The 27,327-nt window shown below is 36.4% G+C and overlaps 1 protein-coding gene and 1 long non-coding RNA gene across 6 annotated transcripts in view; one reads left to right on the plus strand and one right to left on the minus strand.

The window, feature by feature from the left end:
- Window positions 1-2,446: 2,446 nt before the first annotated feature.
- On the minus strand, window positions 2,447-13,059 carry LOC118742582. Its single transcript, XR_004993383.1, has 2 exons — window positions 12,881-13,059; window positions 2,447-3,077 (listed from the first exon to the last, which is right to left on the minus strand). It is a non-coding gene; the product is annotated as an uncharacterized LOC118742582 (long non-coding RNA).
- The window catches only part of LOC118742581 (PTB domain-containing adapter protein ced-6), a 31,142-nt gene continuing 14,950 nt past the window's right edge, over window positions 11,136-27,327 (plus strand). Inside the window, exon 1 of one of the 5 annotated variants that reach the window (XM_036474764.1) lies at window positions 11,136-11,708. The gene's annotated coding sequence lies outside the window, so the exon portion shown is untranslated. Of the gene's footprint in view, window positions 11,709-11,933; window positions 12,189-13,058; window positions 13,083-16,260; window positions 16,533-27,327 lie in introns of those variants that run through there. The other 4 variants (XM_036474768.1, XM_036474767.1, XM_036474766.1 and 1 more) reach the window with 4 other exon arrangements.

A 27,327-nucleotide genomic window follows, 5' to 3' on the forward strand; every position in this document is an offset into this window, starting at 1 on the left:
ATTTGTTTATTCTCAAAAATAATAAAGTACTCTATTATCGTTAACTTAAAAACAAAAAAAAAACAAAAACATAATTTCGACTTTCAAACTTAAAAAGAAAAAATAAAAACTTACCTCCGCCAAAAAATGTTACGTTAGTGGTCACTTGGGCTCAGCACTCAAGAGAGTAGCGACACATGTGTACGCGACGATGTTCTAGCCGTGACTAGCGTTGCCGTTTTGGTTAAATTTCAGCAAAATTTATTAATTTTTTCCCGCCTGTTAAAATGTTAAATTGTTCTTCGTTTTGCAACCTTTTTTACTAAACGATTCAAAAAGAATAATTTTCCTAAAAAATTCATTTCTGACTATGAGACAATTTTCAATCAATTTTTCAATTTTATTTTAGGATCCCGTATAAGGTTCCAGGAAATGTTGCTCTATGCAACTCCCGATCCGCGGTCGTCACATTTTCAAACCTCCGAGTATTCTTCTGCAATGAAATCGTTTCTCATAAAATCCATTTGCAGCTCTTTATTATAGTTAACTTTAAGAAGGAAAAGCATAACTTGCTGTAAGTGGTCGAATGGGCTCGGGACTAAAGAGAAAAGTGACGCATGTGAACACGCCGATGTTGTGACCGTGACTAGTTTACGTAACCCGTGGGGGAGTTAGGACACTAGAAAGAGCGTGAGCGCGCTCCAAGCGCTCCAAGACATTTTTTTTTTTTAACTTGAAATGGCCTTGACTCCATGCGCCTAATTAAGGGTTATGCATTACTTCACATTTATTACTTATCCCTCATTTCACCTGCATTCAGGTCCCGCTTTTTCCTTATCAGCACTTCCTCTATGAATTCGACTGCCAGTTTGTTCGACACATGCTCATCTTGAGAACAATGTTTGCAACACTTAGTGTTCCTATTTTCTCTTCTACTTGCTTCTACTTGCGCGCGAGACTCGCAGTGCATTGCACCGATAAGAAAATTTTCCGCCATTTGTCTGCCTTAAGGGTTTCTGCCCATAGTCGCTGCCGTAAAGGAGGACTGAATTTATTGTACTCATCAGCAGTTTTCTCTTCATTTGCGTGGGCTGAGCGCCGCTACCGCTTTAGACGCTTTAGTGTTTCTAGGTAGTTGATTGCTTGCTTAGTCTTCGTGGTGTTTGACAAGACTGACATCTCAAGTGTCACTGGTACTAGTTTGAGCCCTCCAGAATCTTGCCATGCTTTTATCCTCATCATTGATAAAGATTGATTTGTGCTTCTTCAAAGTCTCTGGCTGTAATCAAAGCAGCAACATCTTCTGCGCAGGCTACGAGGTTTGTGTTGTGATATTCCAGAGATCTGGCCCGAGAATTGATCGCTGCGCTTCTCCTGACGTTAACCTTTTTAGACCGGCGACCATTTGACGCCTCATATATTAGTTACCTGCATTTGAGATAGCTCCTACGGTGCATCCGTGTTGTCTTTCCAATAATCCCCCGGTTGCGTTTATTGCTTCCAGTAGTCGTATGTAAGTACGTACCTATGTGCATTAGGGCGGTCCTTAAATATAGGAAGCAAATTTTTACAACAGATTTCCTAGGCCTCAACCCGTATAGTCGAAGATATTACATATAAATTTGGTTCCCGATTGGAGACGGTTAAGACGTGTCGCACGTGGGGCAAAGTTTGAGTATTAAATGAAACAAATATTTTTAAATTTTTGAGTCTCCAAAGAGGCATCTGGCCTTTGACCCCTTTGCGACACGCCTTAACCGACTCCAATCGGGACCAAAATTTATATGTGATATCTTTGACTGTGGTATTACCGACTGAGGGGGTGAGACTGAAAAAAATCATTCATTTAGTTTTGAAGGACCACCCTAATGTGCATTTATAAGTAGACAGTTGATCTTAAATAAACTTAATTTTTACTTTTTGTCATAAACATGATTGAAATATATTTACATATACATATACATACTAACATACATCTATGCAAATTTACCTCCATCTCGATTCATTTTCATATGAATGACATCAGCTGTTAAAAAACTCTTCTTCAACTAGCATCATTTTTAGTGAATAAATGCGGTCGCGAATAATCTCAAGTCAAAGCAAGCAGAACAGCTGATGGCTAAGCACTTTGCATGGGCGGCAGTGTTTTTTTTTTTCTTTCATTATTATTCCTTGACTGTTCAAATAACGCTGCAGCTTGGCCACTTGGCTAACTAACTACATATGTATGTATTTGCTTCGTAAACGCTGCAAGTTTCCTAAGGCAATCAAAGCTGCTGGTTACCACTTGCCGTCGACGGTTAGCCAGTGTGTCTGTTTGTCAATCTGTTGGTGGTCGACTAACGCCGCCAGTTGGCAGTTGGCGGTTACTAGCCGTCCAAATGCTGCTGGCGTTTCGGTCGGACGCTCTTACCATGTTTGTATATTTTTTTCGCATTTTTATTTGTTTACCTTTATTTTTACAAAGTTTTTTTTTAGTATTTATCCGTGCAATTTTGTTGTTATCTGAAGTGGCAGACAAGCAACTTGTATTGTCAGTGCCGTCATATGTACTCGTAGCTGTCTGTCTGTCTGTTGCTTTTGCTCTGCGACTAGTAACTTCACGACTTTTTTGGCTTTTATGGTTGGGCAAGCTGGTTGGTTCGCTCGCATCGCTTCGAAACTGGGTCTGTTGTGATGAAATGTGGACATGTTGTTGTTTCTATTGCGGCCGTATTAGCTGAAATTGTTATGTTTTCAGCGTGTTCGTGTTGCTGTAGGAATTTTCGCTCATACATATGTTCGCATGCTGAATCACCAAACGCCTGGCGGGCCAACAGGTAGCAGTCGTTTTTACGCAGAGAAGAGAAGAATAATGTGGCGGCAATGCGAGTAACAGCAATCGACCGGTTGGCCTAAGTAAGTCAGTTATCGAAGTTTTTAGCCAACAGTCAACCATTCATTTAAGCCTTCATTCAACAGTTGAATACATATTAACAGTCTGCAGTTGTTCAAACGCATTTCCTATGCACAGTGGCTCTAGTGGCAGTGCCTGAATTTTGTATTGCCCGAAATCCATACAGCTGTGGGAGCATTGCCCAAGTGGCGATGAGGCGGTCCTGAAATTATTCGAGTCAAAACATCCATTTGACATCTTTAAAATAAAAAAAAGAGAAACCCTTCACCATACAAACACATGACTGGCGGATTTATCAGCAGTTGGAATCTGTACTATAATTTAGCTATTTGACCTGAATAATTCTCTAGGCTTATGGCTATAAAGGTGTCTACATTTTAAGTAGCAATATTAGTAATAAGCTTTGGTCTACATTGCAGTTCTTTTCTAACCCAAGATTCGCTGAAACAACAGTGCGAAACTGAATTTAACCAGCGACAAAGTTTGGCTGGTCATCGAGAAGGCTAAAGTCTTCAAGTTCATTGGCCTGGAAAGTTTAAATATGCTGATGCTGCACCAACCTGACGCTCTTCACTCCAGTCATAGCTGAAAACTGAAAAATAGATAGGAATCCGGAAAACCTGCCATCGAAGAAAGGTCTTATTGACCAGTTGAGACTTTGTTACTTTGATTCACAAAATGCAACACTTTTGCTTGTCCGTAAATAACCCGAAAACATAGTCCTAGATTCGGTCGATGGACGCACTTGGAAAGGACAAAGAAGCGTTGTTGGCAGCACACAAGGCAATCGACTGCCCAGTTCTAAAAAACGCTGCTGCTGTGTGTTCGTCGGGGACTAGTAGGATGCAATGGATAATGCTTCAGACCTGTAATAACGCCATACTACCCCGGAATGCCGTCTGATCTTAACTGAGCGTCATTTGCTGCCGAACCTCATCCCAGACTTATCATAACTCATCTCATGGATCTCAAAGACCATGTTTAGCCATGCGTATGCCATCCGCTGAACCAGACGGTCTATAGACAGGCTTAAACGACATTCATCGTGAGACAATCAACACCTCCGTCAACTCTTGCCTTTTAAATGCCGTCATCGCGGCAAAGCCCAACTATCGGAAATAAAGAGTACGAGCTTCATCGTGAAATAGGCACAACTCCAGATTGATTCCGACATACCCAACTTAAGTCCAATACATGGAAATGCCCACTCAAACTACATCTTCTAACACCCTTCTCCCTATGATTGGCAGAGCCCACCGTAAGATAAATTGACAACCATACAATAACCGTTAAGTTTCATATTATCATTAATTTATTTCTAAGTAGAACACTGTGACTTTTTCCGTTCTAAAAGAAGGTGTTAAAACTTTAGTTGTGATGTGTAAGTAATACCGAATAACACCAATGTTTTACAGAATACTGAAGATCATCAGGGCTCGCGAGCAGATTATAGGGAAAGAGTTAAAAATTTATTCATAAATAGAATAGCTACTAACCAGATATAGGCAAATCGGAACAAGTTATTTTTCGAAAGGATTTGGTGCCATTCCTTGCCAAATTTGGTTTGGAGACAGATTAATTTTTTGCTCTCCGCTCATTTTGTTCGGTCACATCTGGAGAAGAGCATTGGCGCGATGGCCTATGCTTGACTAACAAAGAATATGAAACTCGCCACATCGTTGGAAGATTTTTTGTGCTTCTATCTCACCTTTGCAAGAAGCAAGTGTGACACTTTTGGGTATCATCTATTGAAAGAACAGTACCCCAGCTTTTGGGCGGCTAACAATCTACTTCGCAATCGGGTGGCTGATTCAAGTAATTTTATTACCCTGCTGACAATAAAACAACAAATTCTTTTCATTTTGAAACCAAGTAAAAGAGCTATTTGTTAAGTTACGGCCTAACCGAAGAAGAACTTATAGACTCTCTATTCGATTTTCCCTTCGCGAATCCAGTTACTGCAGCTTGGGAATTTCGGGCGGGGTGTGTCGTTGTCAATGGGAATCTATTTAGCAGCTGTATTTTCAATAAAAACATCTAATGGGACCCAATTGGGAATAAAGTTCAGAACCTACAACACAAACAGCAGCCGCAGTCTGAACTAATTTTTAGAAAGAATTGGGCATTAGACCAGTGCTGCATATGTATGTGACTATTGTCGGTCAAAGCCTTCTACATACTGTGAACAACCTTTAGCTTAAATCCCATCTGTTGCCTACCGTAATCGGTAAATGGTTACGAAAACCGACGGATCTTGGCTGAATGTTTTGTTTCTGCAGGCATTGTTTTTTTGCGGTCCGACAAAAGAAAAGTGTCGGACTTAGCATTGCTGTTTGGAAATTATGTTAGGCCAACGAAATTCAACTTTTTCAGATCGCCACACATTTAATTAACTATAAAATGATTTTAATCACTCGACCTTACAACTTCGCTTTCGTTTTTGTAGCCGTATTGCAGAGTGTTGCTTGGTAAATCTTTAATTTCCACAGTTTTGTGATTTCAAGCGTCATAAAAGCTACTGATTGCTAATTGAGATATGCCAACTAAAATGATTACCACTCCTCCATGAATACAAACAGAGTAGAGATCTCCAGTTACTGTACCTAGAGCACAAGCGCACTTACGGTGACTAAAATATAAATAGGGACGGGATGTTTTAAAAAGGTTTTTCCTTTTTTGATTTTGTTTTTAATTTTAAATTTTTTTTTTTTTATAAAATTATAACTCACTATCTAACATGCTAAAGAAAATTTTAAACTTTGTAAAAGATTTATAAAAATTCTACGATTTTCAACAAATGTTCATCAAAATTGCAAACTTTTTATTCAGAGTTTTTAATTTCAAAAAAATTCTAGATATGGAATTTTGTACCCCATTAAATTTTAGTATAATGAAGTCTAAAGTGGCTACAAAATACCGTTGATTTTTGGTATTTTACATTTTTCGTATACAAAGTATGTTAGACAATTCTTTTTTATGGTGAAAATGACAACTTTAACAAACAACTTTTAAAAAACCAACGGTAAACCTAGGCAACTTCCAACATACAAATTATTATTCTAAAATTGAATGCGCTACAAAACTGCTTACTCAAAATGTCTCCAAGAAGTCTTATCAAAAAGCTGTAAATTTTTATAAAATTTCATCGACTTTTCCTTATTTTTGTACAAGGTTTGAATTTCAGGCTTACATGGTTTTTATTAGATGACGAGCTATAATTTCACAAAAATAAATAAAATAAACAAAAAAAAAATTTCCAAAACTTGGTAAAATTTCGCGTCCCTATTTATAATTTCCCCAACGTACATATGTACATACTTATTTCGCACTGTTGTTGCTTGTTGTGTTGGCATGTAATTGCATTGTAACGAAAAAGTTAATACTACTTTGCTGTCCACTTTTTCGCACGCAACTAGGTAAACACAAATACAACAACAACAACAAACAAACACAGAGCTATAATCGCAATAAAAAGTGGATAGTTATAGTATGAATGGCTAAATCTGTGTTGAACGTTAGTTTAGACGGTGTTGTTGTTCTGCCTCATTATTTACACAGTTACACGATTCGCTTTTCACAAACAAACAAATCCACAAAAACAATAACAAGAAAAAAGCCTTAACCTAAAAGAAATGCGACTTTGTGGGAGAAGGGAAAGGGGCATACGTACAAATGTATGTAAATACACATATACATATTAGCCACAGATGGGGTAGGGTTTGTAGATGCTGCTAATACCCGAGTTGGGAGAGTAGACCGGCGCCGCTTCGTCGTGTGACGACTCCACCATAAATGCAACACGATCGCTTTGTCACACTAAAGCCGCCATGCTGCAGCAAACACATACAGCTGCGGTCAAAATAATATCTAGCACCAAAATTAAAAACGATATTGTTTGCAACTCATGTTTTTTGTACTATTGATATTTAATAATTTTATTTTAATATGTATTGTTGTTAAGCTGTGTACCACGATTATGTTTATTAGGTAAAATGGCAAAAGCAACAAAGTCTAAGCGGCAGAAGTTACAGCTACTATTTCGGAGATCACCACATCTCCTCATCAGACTACTCTTTCTACACTTCAGCACCATTGTTGTGGAAATAATTAATAATTTTCGTTTAGATATAGTTCGGCCTATAACAAAAAACCACATAAAATTAATAAAATTTCCAAAAATTTCATCAAAATTTAAAACTTTTTATGTAGAATTTTTATAAAATGTTTGATTCATTTTAGTATAAAACAGTGCAAGTTGTAAGTCGCTGATCATGTTCTTCCATATAACGAAAATAATCAACAATCTGGGCAAAAAAATTCTAAAAAATCAACGGTAGAGCTAAAACTTACACTTTATTGCACTTAATTTGAATGGGCTACAAAACTGCATACTCTAAAATTTTCGAAAAATTTAATGAAACAATCTTAAAGCTTGTTGAAATTTGATTAACTTTATGTAAGCTTTGAAACTTTTACGTAAATGTGTGGTCTCTGTTATAGGTCGCACTATAATTTAAATGAAAATTATTAAAAATTAATAAATAAACATAAGTTGCAAGCGACATCATTCTGAACTTTGGTGCTATTACTTTGCCCTCAACTGTACATGTGTATATACATATATATATTTGCATGGAGCTATATATGAAACCACTTCGTTGAATCGATGAGTTCATACTGGAAGCCCCATTGGTCAGTGCAATGCAACGTAAGTTGCCAGGTGTGAATTCAGACAACAACATTCGAATGTGCTACTTTAATCAGCTTTTGCTAATCAAATCTCCATATGTATGCACTTACTATATGTTGCATATATAGATAGTACATAAATCTAAATACATACATATATCTATGTTGTGCATATGTATGTATGTATGTATGTATGTATTTGTGCGCTGATGATTCATACACAGCGTTTATCGCTTAGTTCCCCCCTGAGAAGAATTCAGGATAAACGGGGTCAACCTGATGAAGTCTGCAGCTTGAAAATCTCAATTGAAAAGTCATAAGAATGTCTAGAACAAGTTCGTTTCCAAGGCTCACAGGCAATGTGAACAGCAAATAAACTAAGTGCGTTTAGTCCCTACATGCGGACGAAGTGAAACTTTTTCCTAGTCTTAAACTTAATCTTAACCTTAATCTTAGTGTTCATCTTCAATTTTGTCTTCAGCTTTATCATCTTCACTCTCATCATCTTCATATTTATCTGCATCTTTATTTTTTTTCTATGTGGGATTTTCACCTGGTCCAAATAGTATGTTAGGTTAGGTTAAATTGGTTGCCTGTATCTAGTTGCGGAACAAGGCAAGCTTGGGCCCAGTGAGTCCGTTGAAGTACCAGTTTATGAATTCCGAGACAGTTAAAGAAAAATTAGTTAAATTAACGTTATCTAGCCGCTGCTAGGACAGGGCAGTCACAGAGATAGCTGAAGTCAATTGCAACCAGATCCATTATACCCAATAAAAAGGTTGCCGAAGCTTGGCCGGTCAGCTCGACTACAAGTACGAACTGTCGACCATCTTATATATGTCTTCTCTAAGAGGTAGGATTTATGCCATAATTTATTGGTAGATAGCGGTGTGCCCACATGGTGAGGAGGTTCCCTTCTTCGCAAATTCATCTGCTATGCAATTACATTGTATGTTTGTATGACCTGGCACCAAACACACTAAGGGGATAGAAAATTTAGCAGCTAACTTATTAAGCACTTGCCAGCATTATATTTCCATTATTTCCGAGGTTTCACAGAAGCGAATAGCTACTTTTAAAAACTTACTTACGAAGATGATGCACTTTGTGTGCATTCTGATTTTTGGGTTTTTTTTAGGCCATTTTTCGGTTCTTTCGGAACCATTTTTCGAGTCTTTTGGAATCGATTTATGGTTAGGTGCTGGCAGCAATCCAACAAGAACTGCTTGCTGAGCAATATGTCGTGTCTCGTTGAGCGGCATCAGAAGTCCTCCCGTCGCAATGCTAAGTACGGTGACGGTAAAGTTTAGTTAAAGGACCTTCACAAAAAAGTACCAAAACACAATTGGGGTATTCACAACGGTGTGGTTAGCGTCTTATTGTTGTATGTCCTAAACTTCAAACACCTGAAAAATATATTAAACGGGTTGGCAAAGTACCATCAAAGTCATATTATGCATTTTCGCAGTGTTGAAAAATAGTTAGTTGTGGTTTAAAGTTCTCTAACCATTTATTTAAGCTTTTAGAGTTTACGACATACAACAATACGACACTTACGACACCGTTGTGAATCCCTCAAATGTCTGCTCGCCTAGCTATTTCCAACTAACGAATGACGTAGTTTTTTTTGTATGTACATATTTCTTTCAGATGTTGGTCGCTTGGTAGAAGTGTCGGCTGAGCACTTGCTAAGGACCCCATTTGATAACACCATTTTGATATGTTTCCCCTGGGAACACTGATATTATTTGCTTACATGATTCGTCAGTTTCGTAAAATCACTTGGATTTTTCGGTTATTTACTCTATTTATGTTAGTAATGGTCTAAGCCAATGGTTTTATGGCCGAGAACCCGGATAAGAATTATTTTATACTTTGTTGCCGATGAGGCTAGTATCAGAAGGGCCGCGTGGCTATCTGCAAAAATGTATGATTTTCGTAAACATTCGCAGTATCTTTCTAATGCTTTGCCCTCTCCAATTCCAGCACTTCAGGGGGATTCATCGTTCTAGTCCAGAACTTTTCTTCCATGTGAAAAAGTTCTGAATGCTTTTTACTTTAATTTTCAACTTAAGTTCAGAAATATCTGTAGTCGACGAGTGGGAGAAGACATCCACCGTCTCAGAGAACACATCCGCACCCACACCGAAGTCCATTTTGGACCCGTCCGCATTGAAGTCAGTACAACTTTCCTCGACCATCCTGCCACTACTCCGATTCCGACTACATAGAAGGAGACTTCTCCTGAATTACCTGATTACCTAAGCTTGTCGAGAATTCGGCTATGATCGTACTGCTGCGCTCTCCAACAGCCTGAGTCTTTGAGTATTTGAACTAGCCCCTTTGAATTTGCCGACGGATTTCTAAATTTCATTTAAGAAATCAATTTCTAGAAACCAAAGCTTAAAACTTGTTTTTCATAAAAGTATTTATCGAAAATCTATATATGTATGTATATGTAAATCGTATTTCGCTAAAACCCATTATGTCTAGTGGCTGAGAACTGCGTAATTTCTCGACGACTGCATGCGCCTTCAGTCAATCATGCAGCCAGCCAGCCAGCCAGCCAGTCAGTCAGTCACTTAGACAAGCCATGCAACTGGTTCATGATAATTGTAGACTCCATTGTTTTGTTATTGTTGTTACTTACTCCCAATAAGTGGGACCGCTTATCAGCTTTGTGCATGGTACGCATGTCGGTAAGCAAGCGAGCACTCTTTTTGGGGGCGTCATGACATCGTTCAGGCGTTCAATGTATGTATGTATGTATGTATGTGGATATGTATAGCCAAATGGGACATATTTGAACAAAGGCATTTATATGCATATTTCTTGCCTTGTGTACTACACTTTTTGCTTCTTCTACACCCACTTGCACCGTCCACCCGCGGCTGTGCTTTGTTGTTGGCCGCCCCTTTCTCTTTTCTCACTATCGCGCTCTAATGCTTACTTACTTCTATTATGTACATACATATACTCTTTTGCATTTTACAACAGCAATAAACTACTTAAGTCTCTAAGAAAAAAGTAAGCTTCCAGCACTCACTCAAGTCGAAATGCTAACCAACTGACTGAGTCGTCGTAAGCGCAGTCAGCGCGCTCAACCGAAAAAAGTGAGATCAGCAGTTGAGTGCAAGTGAGCAAAGCCGTCGTTGTACCTATGAAGACAGTGCGCTAGTCGCTAAATTTTTCGGTACCAAGTACCCATGTTACGGTCTCCGACGTTGTCGAGACCTCCGCCGATAGCGCAAACTTTTCACAAAAGACCAAAAACGAGAAAAAGAGTAATGAAATTAACTGCGGAAAAACAAAACATTTTCCAAACTTTTCTAAATAAGTATGCATAAATTGCTCCAAAGCGTTCGACGATCATGGTAAGTTAAATGCTCCATTGTTGCTATGTATTTCGGCTATGTGTGGTGGAGCTATTTTGGTGTGGTGTGTGTTCGCATACTCTCTGAAACCTCATACTCAAGCGTGGTGTATTATTTTGCTCTGCATGTGGAGCTCGATCGGGCATCTGCTTGTTTGCAGCCGCATTGTGACTCGCGACTTGAATAGCTTGCCTCCTGGTTCGTCGGTTTCGCTGGTGCGCTTTTCGTGCGCTCTTTTCGCTGCTGCTGACTACTAACTGCTATTTTCGTCTCAGTCAAATCCAAAACCTTCCCAAACGATCCCATCTGCCGGCCCAACGTTCAAGCAGCATTTCAGTATTTGGTCAAAGTGCTCCGAAACTGGTCGTGTTGTTGCTTGCTCGTCGTTGGACCCGCGCTTGTTATATTCGCTATTACATATATATATATAGTATATTGGGAGCTTGCCATCCTCGCCGCGCTTGTCTCCAATACCTCGACCAAGCTTTGTCTTCTCCAACGTATGTAGTTGGGAGACTATTGAAAATTTGGTTGTGCCGTAATTTGCAATTTAATGCTGGCGTGAAATAATAAAAAAAAAAGTTTCAACTACATTTAAAAAACGGGGAGCGTAGAAATTCTTGTTTTCATTGCGAATAACTTTCATGGCGCATAAAATTATTGAAAATCCACAGTTCGAAAAGTAAATTGTAGGTAAAAGGCAGTACGTACATACATATGCAAAAATTTGAGCAACGAAAAGCGCTGTAGTAATTGCTGCGATTCGAAAGGTGTGTATGCTTCGCTATCGAACTCGTGAAATTAGACAAAAAAACAAATTTTCTAAAAAAAGGTAATTGTAGAATTGCTAAAAATAAAAGCAAATAAATTTGCGAAGTGAAAATTTAGAACGAATTTGCGGCTTTAACACGAAAACAGGTTTTGTAGTCAATTACCAATAAAAGCAGCGCCAGCCATAACAATTTCACACTCATACAACGAAAAGTAGATATGTATATGTATATTAAAAAAAAAAAAAAAAACATAACGCAAAAATCTGCATTAAACAACAACGCAAAATTCACTGGAAATTTTCAAACAAACAACCCAGAAAAAGACTTAACAAAAAACGAAACAAGGTCTGTAAGATCTTTGTCGAAACATTGCTAAAACATCGTCAGCGCAACACTCACAAAAGTGGCTAGCAATAACAAGAAAGCAACAACAATAATATACGTTATATTTGTGGTTAAAACACCTAGTACAATAAGGTATGTGCATACACATGTATACATTAGGGTGCTTCACAACAAAAAAAATTGCTGTTTTCCACCGGAATTATAAAATGTATTATATTTTAACAGCCAATTTCGCGAATTTCTTAAATTTTATATTTAAATTGACAGAAAATACAAAACATTTCCATTTAAATATATTCTGTTGAAAGCTGAAAGATTTTTGTCAAAATTTTTCGAAAACGTATTAAGATTTACGTGAGCTGGACCGGTTTCGAAATGACTTCAAAAAATGCGTTGAAAAAATTCTTTAACATTTTTATGCAGACCCATTTAAAAAAAAAAAAATTTTATTAAAAAAGGCGGAGGTGTGTTTATATCGATCTACCACACGTAAATCTTAATATTTTTCTGAAATGTAAGATACTTTATAATTCCGATGAAAAAACAGTACCGATATTTTCTTTTAGATGGAAAGTGATTCACCCTAATATATTTGTATGTATGTACACAGATACCTATATTTGCAATATTGTAAATAAAACCAGCAGAAATAACAACAATAAACAAGCGAGTACAAATTAAAAGTAACAGTAAACGATATTTGATATTTAATTTGCAAATTTTCGCCTTCCGTTGCCGCTGTGCAAATGAAAGTGTTTAGCGTAGTTATAAAAGCCTATCTATGTGTGTGTATGTGCATATGTATACATATCTCAAATACTTACCTATGTACGTAGAAAGCTTTTTATTAAACAATTAATTGCGCAAAATTTTCATTTTACACTACGGACTATTTTTATGCTGAAATCATCCACATCACCGTTGTTGAAAACCTTCTTATTTTGCTATTTTAGTAAAGAGAAAATCACAATGATGGCGTCGCTGCTGAGTGCAAAACGCAAAGGAGCGTTGCCAGATGGCGAAAAAGTGAGCAAGGCACAGAAAAACCACTAGATTTAGGTATTTTGTTTCAATGTTACACTGAAAAAAAATAAACCATATCGTGTTCGTTTCAAACTAAAAAACATGATTTGGCGTTAAATTTTTATTGGGAAATTTTTTCATTTGAACAAGCTTTCGTTCTTACTTACGTTTCGTACTTCACAGATGCTCTTTCACAATAACAAAAACTAAACAAAAAGCAAAAAATCACGGAACGGAAAATAACACTAAGATGGCACAATGCCGAAACAGGTTTATCTCCAAACAAAACTTGACTAGGGATGAGGGAAATTCGTTCCAAAATAAAAAAAATCAAAAACTTTATGTTGCATCAGACTTTAATAGAATCTTGTATCACTTGGAACCCAAGAGCTCAGTTAACTTAACTGAATATATTGCCAAACCTGTTATATAAGAAACTTTGTTGGTGATTAGTGAAAACTTAACTTGGTGTAAGAGACTTAAGAACCTGTAGATTTTAAACTCTTAAGTTTTGGCTTAACGTCGTAAATACGGGTTTTACAAATATCTAGACTGTTGCGCCACCTATCGACACAATTTTTTTGGTGGAGCTATTTCTTTCCATGCCGGCGATATACATACATTCTAAATTTTAACAAAATCGTGTTTTCAAAAAATCTTGACTTCTGCGCCACCTAGCGAATTAACTAATCTTTTTTAGCTCATCGGGAAGTTCCGCCCTGCTTTAGAAAGGTGCTTCCCATGATGGTTCCTCACTTAGAGATAGTATTCTTCTTCCTCGTAAAACATGTCACATCATTCGTTTGTGCTTCTTGATAACTGGCGGCAATTAAAAATATTGCATTAAGCCAGGCTTTGTCTACTTGGTCTTTCCCGCGCATAAACACTGGAAGTGTGTCTTAACATGATCGATTTGGTCCCTTGTTTTTCGATGCGGACACAGATACCTAGCTTTTAAAATGCTTTTGTGCTGTAATCTGGGTATTTCGCTATGGAAGCCGAATTTTCCGACTGTTGGATCAAAGGTACTTGCTTTCCCCGCTCTGGTATTAAGGTCATCAAGTTTCACGCCAATAGGTATCATTTTGAATCCTTAAACCTCCTTATCTATGTGAAGTTGAGGAATTGGGGCAATCGCCCTATCTTTATCTCCGCAAGATCACTCAGTTCCCAAAGATTTCAAGACCCATGAACCTTCTCCAAAGTTATTGAGATTCGCATAGTAAATGCCTTACGTATTGCAGCTCTTTCGCGTTTTTCTAGGGCCTGAAGGAGTCATATTCAGCTGTCCCATGACCAAATAAAATTCCTCGCCACTCAGCGTTAGGAGTTCTTTTGAAAACTTTCAAGCCATATTTTGCTCCCGTTGAATTTTTTCGTGGTGCGGGTGCCTTCATACGTATTTCCATCTTTCTCCGGCTTCTGATGAGAAGAAATCTTATACATGTTATCAACCTCCCTAACGACGACGAAAGTGGAAAGTAGGCGCTCTTCCAAGCAAGCTCGCCCGCCATCTCAATGCCTGTTATCTCCCAGCACCTATCTATCAGGTAAACCAAAAACTAATTTGCCATCCCGTTAAGTTTTCAAATTAATTATGATAAAGCTTAACGCTTTTAGAGCTGCCTGACTTTCTGAGAGAATGTAAATTATACTATGTGCGGCACTCAGCAGCCAACCTTTTAGCCGCAAGTCCGGTAGGCGGTATGACTTTTGAAGTCCAAGTTATATATCCTTGTTGTCCAATTAATATCCGTCAGTGTAGAATCGAATAAAGTGAGTAGGGCTTCCTAGTATGGGTTCATTGCTTCTTAATAAAGATTGCTGCTTTGTAGCCTCACTCACGAAACGGTCGCTTCAACCGCTGTTTCTGAAAACTCCGAAAAAGCACTAATTTGAAAGATCGATACGTGCCGGGTAAAATGTTCTTTAGAAATATTTTGGCAAAATTTTCTGTTTAGGCGCGACTACTAATACTAAGCGCCTAAATACATGCTATGCACATGCACTTCTCAGTAAGGGGTCGGTTTGGGCCGATACTAAAAAACTTCGCCAATTGCCTCTCTCCTCTGCGCATTTTCGCCAGTTGTTCATCCCAAGTGCGTACAGGTCCTTCTTCACTTAGTCCTTCCAGTTTTTTCGTGGGCGCCCTGTCCTTCGTTGTTCACCCATGGGTGCCGAGTCTAATGATATTTTCTTCGGAGCCTCGTCAAAGAACATGGCCAAGCCAGCGCAATTGTATTTGTATGCGTTTAACTACGTCCACGTCGTTAAAAACCTCGTACAGTTCGTCATTCCATTCTCTTCGGTACTCGTCGCCCACGTGAATAGGACCATAGATCTTGGCCTAGAATGGTTCTCTCAAAAGGCCCCGAAAGCCTTGTCATCCATGTTTTTGTTCGTCGAGAGAGGGCTCTGCTTTTCAATTGCCTACCGAGCGCAAAGTATTACCTGCTTGAGAGTTACTCGTCGTCTGATTTCCAGGCTGACGTTATGGTTTTATGGCTTTGAATAATTTATGCCAGTGATAAATTCCCGGATCCGGTTGCTTATTTCACCCTTTATGCATCTGGTAACGCTATTCATGCAACAAGTGAGCAAACCAAATGATTACAACAATAGTTATTGCTGACTTTTATGTTGTTGTTTTTTCTTTTCAAATATTATTACCGCCGTTGCTTGTGTGTAGAGCTAATACTTAGTTTACTGCTTTTGCTATGATTTGCTATTTCTGATCTGATTTAGCCTTTGTTGTTAGTATTATTATTTTTGTTGTACAAGTACTGGTTTAGTTGATCGGTCGCTTGGTCGCTTGGTCGCTTAAACGTTTGAACGCTTAGTCGATTGGTTGATTGGTGCGTTGGGCGGACGGTCGATCGCCGCTTGATTTGCTCATTTGTTGAGCTTGCTTACTTGCTCGCTTACTTGTTTGATCGGCCTGACAGTAGTTAATTTTTCTTTATGTCTTTGCTTTCGTACATTTTTTTTTTACATGCTTTCATTATATTTTTTACATACACATACTCTGTGTGCATATGCATGTGTGTGGATAATTGTGCATGTATGAGTGCAGGCTTGTGAAAAATTGCGCTCTCGCTGCCAGTGGTGGATTACTTTATGTGGCCACCAAATCAGCATTGGATGCCAAACAGTAATCGGTTGAAGCTCAGCTTGAAAGACGCATATAGTCACTGCCTCTGCTTGGTGTTCGGCGCTTGTTGCCTTTGTCTTGTTCACTTGCAGGTCTACATTGTTGAGTTTTAGTTCGCGGCTAAACGTGTGGTGAGTAAGACGTGTTCATTCGTTCGTTAGTTTGCTCTATTGCCGTCTTGAACCTGTAATTTTGCTATAATACATGGAGCATTGTGTTGTTTTGTAGACATTAATATTGAATTGTGTGCTAAGCGGTTGCTTTAGCTGCGGGAATCAAATGTCTACGACATAACTTAGGCGGTGAGAGTCGTCGTTAAGGCGAGGTGGAGGGTGGTGTTATTTAGTCAGAGGCAAAAGAGTTTTCTTAAACTCCTCGTTTGCTGCAGAAAAAAGTAGTTTTAGTTCAATTAAAAATAGGCTTTTCCCCGTTTCACCACGAAATTTGTGTACTGCATTAAAAACAGCAACCTTTGACTCAGCTTAAATGACTGCGGGCAAATGTGAACAAAAACACCAAAGAGACATTTCGAGTAGAAACGGCTTTGTGAGACCAAAATTGCAGAATAAAAAATTCAGTTTTTTTCTTAACGACAGCAATATAAAAAATGCCATATGTAACCGGTGGTGAAGTGATGTGAATTTTCTATAGGTATAAAAGTGTATGCGTGTGACCATAAAAATCTACTATAAACACATATGCATATGAACTTTTGAACAGATCGTCAAGTTCAGCTTCGTTCAGCGCAGCTAGCATTAAAGCCAAATTCCAACTATTGCTATTTTTATGCTTTTTTTTAGTTATTTTTATATTTTTTTTTCGCAATTGGCTGACCACCTGTTGCTCAATACATGGCCATACTCAACCATCTGCGAAACTCTATGCGCATGTGTGCAACCAGGCATATGCATACATACAAAACTACACATACATATGTACATATGTACGTACGAATGCATATACATACATATATGTATATATATTTCATCTGTGTATCTGCATATAGCAATTTTTCACTTGCATATCGGCCTACTACTTCAAATTGGCTTCCTAACTGACGAACGAAATGGCTGGCTGGCTACCTGTTGTCAGCCGATCGACAGGCAAATGCCAAGCATTCTTCTTCCTAGCCACCACTTTTCACCTGCATTCGTACACACTAGGGTGGTCCAAAACAAAATAGGTAAAGTCGGAATTTTAATGCTCTCACCCCCTAGGATTGTCTATATCGAAAAAATGTACCCCTATTTATTTTTTTTTAATCGATAAGAATATTTATGGCTCGCTCAAAGTTTTCCATATATTTTATATGGGAAAAGAACAACTTTTCGTAGCAATGGTATGGAATTCTTGAAAATCAGTATTTTTCGATCAGAAAACTCTGCTTATCTTAAGGGGACTTCCAACAACAATATCCAATTGTTTATTTAACAATTTTTTAATACTAAAGATTTTTTATTTATCCCCCCATTGCATTTTCTTGGCGTTTAGGCGGACCTATAAAATAAAGTTACTATGAAATATGGTTAAATAAATAATTGAGTATTATTATTGAGTATTCCCTGAAGAGAGACAAATTTTCCCGATTGAAAAATATTGATTTTCAAGAATTCGATACCATTTCTACGAAAAGTGATTTTTTCCGCCATATAAAATACGTGGAAAACTTTTTTGATTTCTAAAACAGAAAATAGAGGTATATTTTTTCGGTATAGAACATTCCTAGGGGTGAGAGCATATTCATAATTCCGACATTACTTTTTCAAATGCAATATGGACTACCCTAATACACACACACTCGCACGCATCTAGTTATACCAAAAACTATGACTATTGTACAACAAAAAAATAACAAAACCAAAAATAATCATTGGAAAGTGCCACTTGGAAGCGAACAAAGAAAGCAAATAAACAAAAAGAAAAAACTATTCCAACCGTAGACCGACAAACCCATAGAAAAGTAGGAAAATGAATAAGCAATCACAAATGAAAACTTAAAAAAAAAAATATTAATAAATCGAAAATAAAAACAGCTGCTGGCTACTCTATCATTACAGCAGCAGCAGCAAAATTTGTTTCGTTGTTGTCGTAACGGCTTTGGCAAATGTGAAGTGATGTATGTATGTATGTACATGGTTGGAAGACGGCAAGAGCGGCAATTGTTAACCTGAAAATCCTGTTACCACTAATTGAGTGGCCCAGCTTCCGCTCGTAGCTATTGCTGTTTTGCTATGGAAGACAAGACTTAGCGGTGACGATTTATTAAAAAATATTGGGCACTCACATTGCAAGCCCACACAGAAACATACGTCCTTACAGACATACATACATACATATTTAAGTTTGTGTGAGTGTTTGCGTTTGCGTGCCGATTATAGTTTTATGAATGCATTTTTCTAGAACTATTTTAACGATCTTTAGCTTTGTGACCTCTTCAAATTCATCTTTTATTGGCGTACTTAACTAGTCATTTTTCTTTTGCGAACAAAGTTTATTTTGAGTTGGCCGCTAATCCTTCTTTTACGAGTATGTTGTGTAAAGTGTTCATAACGATAACTGTTAATTGTGACTCATAAGCAGATAATTTTTCTTTGTTGCATTTTTACTCTGTTCTTTATGGAACACTCGCAGATACGGAGTTGCAAGCCGGTTCGGGCAGGAAGAAGAAGAAACTTACGATCCAATGCGTTCCAATTTTCGCCCTCTATTACCCATTTTTTTGAGTACGGGTTATGATTTCTGGGCTATTTTGGGCAGCCGCGGGATCCCGCGTTGCGTACGGGAAAGAACCTAATATATCATGTGACGAAAAATTACAAAAAAACGACTCCTAACTACGTTCGGCAAAAAATAAATTCATATTTACCTTGAAAAATACTCTAGATTCTGGATTGAGCGGCGAACTTTTTTTCTGGCGCGGTCTAATGTCGATTTTCAATTTGCATTAGTGGTGTCTCGCTTTGAATTTGTCATATTTCGGTCAAATTTGTTCTGCTATTTTGTAGTTCGTAATAACGCTCTTGCTTAAATTGTAAGTGTATTTCTTTTTAGATTAATCCCAGCGTACAACACAGTTCATTTGCTGCGACCAAATAGTGGTTCTATTGTTATTAGAATTTTTTCCTTGGTGATTACAGAACCAAAAGTCCGCTTGGCTGTCTGAGAAAATATCTGCTTTTTGAGTCCTTAATAGGTTCTTTGCAATGCCCAACAGGCCCTCTCAATCTCCAGAACTTTCGCTTGAAAGATGCTAGCAAGGTTAGGTAGGAAGAGAGAAAAAGAGAGAGACACCTAACCACAGCGCGTTCCATTTTTTACCCATCAACGTAGACTACAGAATTCTTCGCGACTTGCCTGTCTGTATTACATTTAAACCCGCTCAGAAACTTCACCTGAAAGTTTTTTTTTAATCTAGCGTAAGAGGTACATACATATGCAGTCTTATTGTTTTCCTCATTCTAAAAGCCTTCCAATTTCCGTGTTACTTCGTCCTCCAAGAGCCTAATTCTTTGGTACTGATTATAGAGTTCTTTACTATTTCGTGTATTTGGACATTATTGCCTTGTTGATTGCTACTTACTTTTAAGATACTGTATTGCTTATCCGATATTGACCATCATAATAACGCGTCATAATTTATTATTAATCGGCTATATAATAGGCTGTATGAATAAGCTCTTTCTGTGCGTCTCTCGATTTGTCTTCCTGCTCGGTTGGTTGTGTAACAAAACACCCAGATACTTAGCTTATGAAAATACAGAACTTCATTTTACCTTCCTATAATTAGTTACTTTGCCCTCAAGGGGTTAAGAATTCTGCCATTTCCTTCATAGCAAAACCCGCACCAGGCAAAACATGGAAGTTGGCAGGTACTTCAATGACCAGCGCTGAATAATGCATTTCCGGCTAGTAAGCCATAGCGACTGCTTCCAAGCCGCAAGATGCATAATTAGGACTACCTCTGTTGAGTGAGAATCACGCATAAGGAGACTGCGAAAAAAGTCCCAAAGGGACATATCCGTCGCAGAAAAGTGCCTTCTAAATATATACATATAAAAAATTGTGCCTGTAGGGTTCCTGAAATGATTGATTTCGGCGTTTTAGAAAGCTCACTCAGATAATCCGCAAAGACTCCGTGCGGACTCTTCTAGTTATTCGCCTATGAATTTTTGAAAAAGACTCCTTAAATCATCCAAAGATAACCTATACGGAGTGTTTGGGAGTGCTCCGATAATAGACCGAAGAGTAAAATTTACGGTTTCTCAAATTGGTCCGAATTTTATTTATAATTAATAAGTATTCGAATTTTGTACGTCTTTTCTTTCTATAAAAAAAACATTAAGCTTAAAATATGGTTTTACATATTTTTCAGTACAAAAACAACAAATAATGAGAGAAATAAAAAAAACTATTTTTTATCCTTTTCAAAATATGTGTATTTGAGATTTGGAACCCCTAAACTCTTTGTCAGAAACAGGAAACTTTCTATTCGGAGGAGCGCCTAAACTGCAAACTATCTTTCACAATAATATCAGTAAGGAAACTGGAATAATTAGAAAAACCGTTTCTTTTTTTAGAGAGAATAATAAAAAGAAGTATCTATCAAAAATAAAAAATCAAGGAATCTTCAGATAATCAATTTTCGAACCTTATTTGACTGCCAAAAAGTCATGGGGAAAACCTGTTCCACAATATGAGAGGAAGTACTATTCTAGCAGCGCTTTCAAAAACCAGTAGTACAATTTTGTCTTTGTCTTTGTTCTTTTTTTTTACTCCAAAAATAACTTTTATTTTCAGTTTGTTTTGTGTACTCTGCCAAGCCTTTGATTGCCACCGCTATTTCTATTCATTGAATTATCTAAATAAGTAGGAAGTTTTAAAAACATTAAATCGAGACACAGAGGCGCTGTAATCTTTTTTATTGCTCTATTCATTTCAGCTACTGTTGTTGTTGTTGTTGTTGTAATTTGTTATACACAAAATCAATCAATCTATAGCAAAAACACTATGTGAATATTAAAGAAGATTTTGAGGCGGCCAGCAGCAAGCGATAGCTGACTTAGCCAACTTTGGAGCCAAAACATTAGCAACAACAACATTGGTATCAATAGCTGCAGCAACTACAAATCAGCCAAGTACAAACGGCAATGAAACAATGACTTCCGCAATCAAAGCGTAATTGTGCGCCATTATCGCGCACCCGCTTATCGTCGGACAGTCGCACAGTGGGTGCTCAAAAGGGTCTACAGCCCAAAAATTCTAGCCGAATTTTCTATTTTTTTTTTTGTGTTTCAAAGATAATTACATTTTAAAGAAGTTTAAACAGTTAATTCTTTTTAATTCATTTTGTTTATAGTTAACGGTTTCTTATATCTGAGGAATTCGTTAACCGATCAAAACCAGCTGTATATCAAATGAAAGGAAATTTAATTTGCTATATTTTGTTGACAAATCATTTTTCTTTAAAATTACACGTTTTCTCAATATTTACGAAGACTACACATTTTTTTCTGTTAAATGGAAAAATTTTCGATTTATGCATATATCGTTACCTTAACATATCGTTTCAAAAAACGATGTGGAAACTTATAATTCGATAAAAACAATAAGCAATCAAAAAGTTTAATTTGCATTTTTAGTCAATGACGGCATTTTGAATTTTATAACTTGCCTTTCTATATGTACATATTTAGTTGTTTATACTGCCGTAAAAAAGTGTTGGCACAGAGAATTTTTTACAATATATGCAACAAATTTTATTTCAATTTTTTTCGCTAAGTTTTTATACAACAAAAAATATAAAAAATATAGTTTTTAAACTTTGTGCAAAACTCAGGAAATTTTAATAAACCTTCATGCAAATTTTCAACTTTTTAATTAAATTTTTCAGAATTTGTTTGAGTATGCAGTTTTGTAGCCCAATATTTTTTATAATAGAGTGCATGGTTGAAGTAGCTTGGACTTAACGTTAATTTTGACAATTTTTTTACGCAGTTTCTTCCATACAAAAAAAAAAATCGAAAATTTTTATCGAAAAAATGGGAAACACACAAAAGGTATAAGAAATTTGAGAATTAACGCCTTGGTGTCAAGCAAAAAAAAAATTCTTCTGTAAACAGTGAACTATAAAATCAAAATAAATTTAAAAATAAGTTTCTTAAACTTCTTAAGAATTTACATAATCATCTTTCAACTAAACAAATTTTTAAAACCATAAAAAATTGTGGGCTGTAAACTTTTGCACCACTGTGAGTCGGTGCGCTAGTCTGTAAGCGCGTGCGTCTGCGCCTGTGCCTATTCAAGACGCTGTGTGGCGATATGGCAAAGTGGCGAGTGAGTTATCACTTGTCTATGGAATTAGTGGATACATAACTGCTTCCTTCCTATGTACATAAGTGTATTTAGAAATCTAGCTTTGGTGTATTTGCGCATGCGCAGACGTTTAACAAAGTAAACACTTTGATTTTTTAGTGTTTGTACATTTTAAGTGCATGTCCATGCAGGGTGCACACTTTTGATTTCTTTTTGAATGTCCAAAAAGTGGTCAGACAGGTATGTAGCTAATATTTAGGTATGTGAATACATGTGTGCGTGTGTTGATTTTTTTCTTTTTTTCTATAACAAACCAAAAAATCATTAATGCTACGAGTATGATTCAATATTTTTAATTTCTCTTCCTCCTCTCACCGTGCGTTTTGTTTTTGGCATTGGTTTTTTTTTTGTGTTGTTTCACACATTTCGCAACAACCATTCTTTTTCACAACCAGTCGCCTTTTATGTGAACTTTGCTTTCGATTTAAAAACACTTTCAAACACTTGCCTTTTACTGCCGCCGTTATTAGCTGGCGTTGTTATTGTATCTATTTTTGCCGTTGCTTTCATTGACTTAATAATTTACAGCCATTTCCATTTCTGGAAAGTGATATTAAGTAATTAACAAGTAATCTTGAAGCAAAAAACAAAACCGACTTGAATACTCATATAAAAATTTAGGAGTACCGTTAATTTTTTCATGAGGCAATGAACTGATCTAAACCACATTAGTATTAGGGCCCACCTCTGAGATACTACCTTTCCGATGCAAAAATAATTATCGAAATCGGTTGACGTGGTCAAAAGTTATGCGGTAACATACTACATAAAAAAAATATATTCTGACGAACTGATAACCTCCTCCTTTTTTGGAAGTCGGTTGAAAACAGCAGGCGCACACACGCACACATACCCACTGCTGCTGCAAATAATTGCATTACCCTTTGACTCCTTTGAGACACTCACTCACTCCTCATGCTCTCGATTTGAGTGACACCAAATTAACCTCTTTCTTGCCCATTCGCTTGACAGTCTGACATTTCCTTTTTCATTCCCATGAGTGTTTTAATCGCTTGCAAATGCATTTTTACATACGTAAATATGTAAATCAGTTATCAGTGATTGTTTCTTGTGAATTTGTTTGCTTGTGTGATTCCTTTGTTTCCGTCTTGATTCTTTTGTTTGCCATTTCATGACACAGCATTGATAAGAGTCGTTTAACGAGATGTTAATAAACCATGGAAATTGGCGATTTTACTATACATATATACGTACGTATACATATGTATATGCATTTGATTAATGGCCAATGACTCCTTTGTGGGCAAATCATTTACGAAAATACATACACACATTTATGTATAAATATTTGGGTCGTTCACACTTGCCTGGTTATCAGGTTATCTGTAGTGTATGTTATTGTTGTAAACTGAATAAAAAAAATATACCCCCATCACCAGATAACCAGGCAAGCGTGAACAACCCAATTACTTTTTTTTTGTAACAAAGGGTTCTAACTAAATATGTCCAGAGATCTCTTACGAAAAAGCTTGATTCAGAAAAAGCGACACTGTGGCCTGAAAGATTTTTTGTATCGTCAACAAGGGAGAGAATAACGTTGAGAAACGCACAAATGAACAGCTTTGGGCGATCATTGTACTTATAAAATAATCTTTACTAGACACTGGGGTTGAAGCCCGAAGCTCGTGATGGGAATGTACACCTCTATCAATATTTCCGCTCATAAATTTATTTATTTGACTACTCAAAATTCATACCAAGAGCGTTCTAAACGCAGTGCAGTTTCTTATGTTAATCGTTACTCGGTATACACACCATGGTATTTTTAGTCATTGTGAACCAAAAAGAGTTTATTCAGGAATTTGGCTGGCCACCTGGAATATATGTTCGATATATATTCGAGCCCATCACGTTGCTTTTGGTCGCAGTCAATTGTTATGCGACTATATGTCGGGACCTTCAATGGATTACTTTTCTCCTAGACGGTTAGAATATGAAAAACAAGCCTTGCGATAAAAACACCAAAGTACGAAACCGATTTTGTAGGTATAGTCAGTATCGATTTATGTATAAAGCTGATCTGATTTGAAAGGTGGATGGATAAAAGCCAGGTTCTAAATTTTGCCAATTCTTAGTGGCCCCACCGAAGCTCCCTCTCTTTCTGGCGTAACCCAAGAATTCATCTTGCCAAGCGTGCGCGAACGGGGATGTAAGAATATATAAGTACCTAATTTGAAAACATTTTTGCATTTTCTAATTCCGTAATCGAGATTATTTTCATAAAGCAGAGTTAGTTTTTTTTATTATTTTTTTGTTTTGTTTAGTTTAATTTGCGTTGTAGTTTATAAAAACCACTGCATGAATTTCCTTTAACATGTTTTCGCTGATAAACAAGGTCAGCTTCAGAATTCCTGCTAATGGGGCTTCTGATAACAAAGAAATTCGCATTTCCTTGAAGCGTAAATACTTTTGTTTGTCAAATTAAAACAACAACTGATAAGCATGTATGAGTCACTGAGTCCAAGCTAAAGTCAGAAGGAAGAGCAAAATAATTTTAAGAAATTTTGCAAAAAAAAATGCTTGCGCGTATCGCTGAAAAATTCACTTTTGCATGAAAATATGTATAAATACCTCCTAGATATTGTTTATAAGTGTAAATATGTAGTTATATTAAATATTTTGCAAATTTTTTATTGCAAAAAGCTGCTTGCAAAGAAAAAAATATTGACGAAAATATTCCCAGAATCGATATTAACTATCATTGACGCTCAGATGACGGTATTGGAATTCACACATATGTATGTATATCCATATGCCAATATAGAGTGTGTACATTAGACTGGTTCATAAAACTCGACTACTTTTTTCAAAATCCTTGAGAAATATTTTCGGGATATCGAAAAAAGACGCCTGAACTTAATTTTAAGATTTTCAATATATAACACAGGAAAAAATTTTCCAATTTTTTAATTTTGTAACTGCTGTAATATATTTTTAAAGGCAATTGAAGGCTGTAAAAAGAAGTCTCTTATGATTTTTCTATAAATAGACCCCTCCAAAATGGATTCAAGGTTAAAGTCGAACATATAAAAAATTTGACGTTTGTCTTTTTTTCGATTTCCAGAAAAATTTTACAACTTTTTACAACATATGTATTAGGGCTATGCGAACAAGTTGGTTAATCAGTTGTTTGGTTAATCAATTACACAAGTAATCAAAATTTCGATTACTCAAATGATTAATCGAGTTAATTAAAATATGATTACTCAAAAAATTAATTATGCTCGTTAAAAGAGTTTGCTTTGGAAAATGCTAAACTTCTTTTTAACAAAGTTCCAAATAGCTAAGATTTACTTTTGATTTTTGGAAATTTTTTTCTTGTAGTTAGGTGTCGTCATTTTCTTCCATACGATAAAAAAACACACTTTTTAACAATGCTTAACATAAAAATTCAATAATTTAAAAATTAATTTTGGAGGAGTGAATTTTTGCAGAAATCATAAGACATTTTAATTAAATTCTAATTGAAAAGATTTTTTTTTCTTGTTTATATCTTTTAAAAGGAGTCTTGTTTCACTGTCTCGAAAATATTTTGCTAGGGATTTTGAAAATAAAATCTATTTTTTAACCATCCTAATGCACATACACATGTACATACATACACACATACATACATACATATATTTGCATTATTGATTGTATGTAAGCAATTTGCTTTATTGGGTATTAGCTTTTCTAATTAACATTTTCTCCATCCTCTTTTGAATGCATAAAGTATTAGTTACGCTTGTTAATATTCCAAATTGAATTGTTTCTAAATATAGTTTGGTATTTGTTTTTATTTTTTATATTATTTTTCTACTCGCTTGCAATGCTAATATCGTAAGTTTATATGCAAAGCTGTGTGCAGCTAATGCCGAGCCAATGCTAATGCTAATGACTGCCATAGTTGCTTGTTGCATCTTTTCATTGATATGCGCTGCCTGGGAAAGTGGCTTCTTAATAGACTGCTGCTGCGCATTCGTATTGTGTTCGAGCACAAATTTAATCTAATCAAAGTGAATGAAAACGTGCCTTGCAGTAAGCAGCTCCAATTCAGATATTTTAAGTAATGCTAGTTAGGATACACATGCTACATTTATACATACATATGTATGTACACGGAGAATGCGCAAATGAGGCAAAATATTCATTTTTTTTTATATCAGCACAGAATGCATGCACTATGTACAGCAAACTGTTAAAAAAGTTAAATAAATTCCATTGCTTACACAGTAAATATTTTCATATATACTTATCAATGTATGTACATATATATATATATGTAGGTATATATGTAGGTTCATTCATGCTCAGCAAACTTAGCTTATCTACCCAACCACCCACACCCGTAGACACCAAGTACATATATGCACATATGTACAATGTACATTATGGTGGCCCAAAAATACACAGGAAAATTAACTTTTTCGATTTTTCCCGCTTTTAGTTTTGGAGAAGAAACTTAATTTTTTTATTGCCTTTTAAATAATTTTAAATATTCAAATATCTGGCAACCCAATTTTTAAAAATTTTATACCACAAACCTGCAGAAAACGTCGATGATGTGTTCGTGCGTGACGTGGTTATGAAAACTTAAAATAACAAATTTTTGTATACAACAGATATGATTATCGCTTATTAAAACGCACTCAGTAAAATTTTTAGAAAATAGTCTTATTCAATCAATAAATATTAATTTTTAACGATTTTATAGCAATCTTA

The sequence above is a fragment of the Rhagoletis pomonella genome, unplaced genomic scaffold, assembly GCF_013731165.1.
Source record: "Rhagoletis pomonella isolate Grant_MI unplaced genomic scaffold, Rhpom_1.0 Rhpom_scaffold_00007, whole genome shotgun sequence".
NCBI lineage: Eukaryota > Metazoa > Arthropoda > Insecta > Diptera > Tephritidae > Rhagoletis > Rhagoletis pomonella.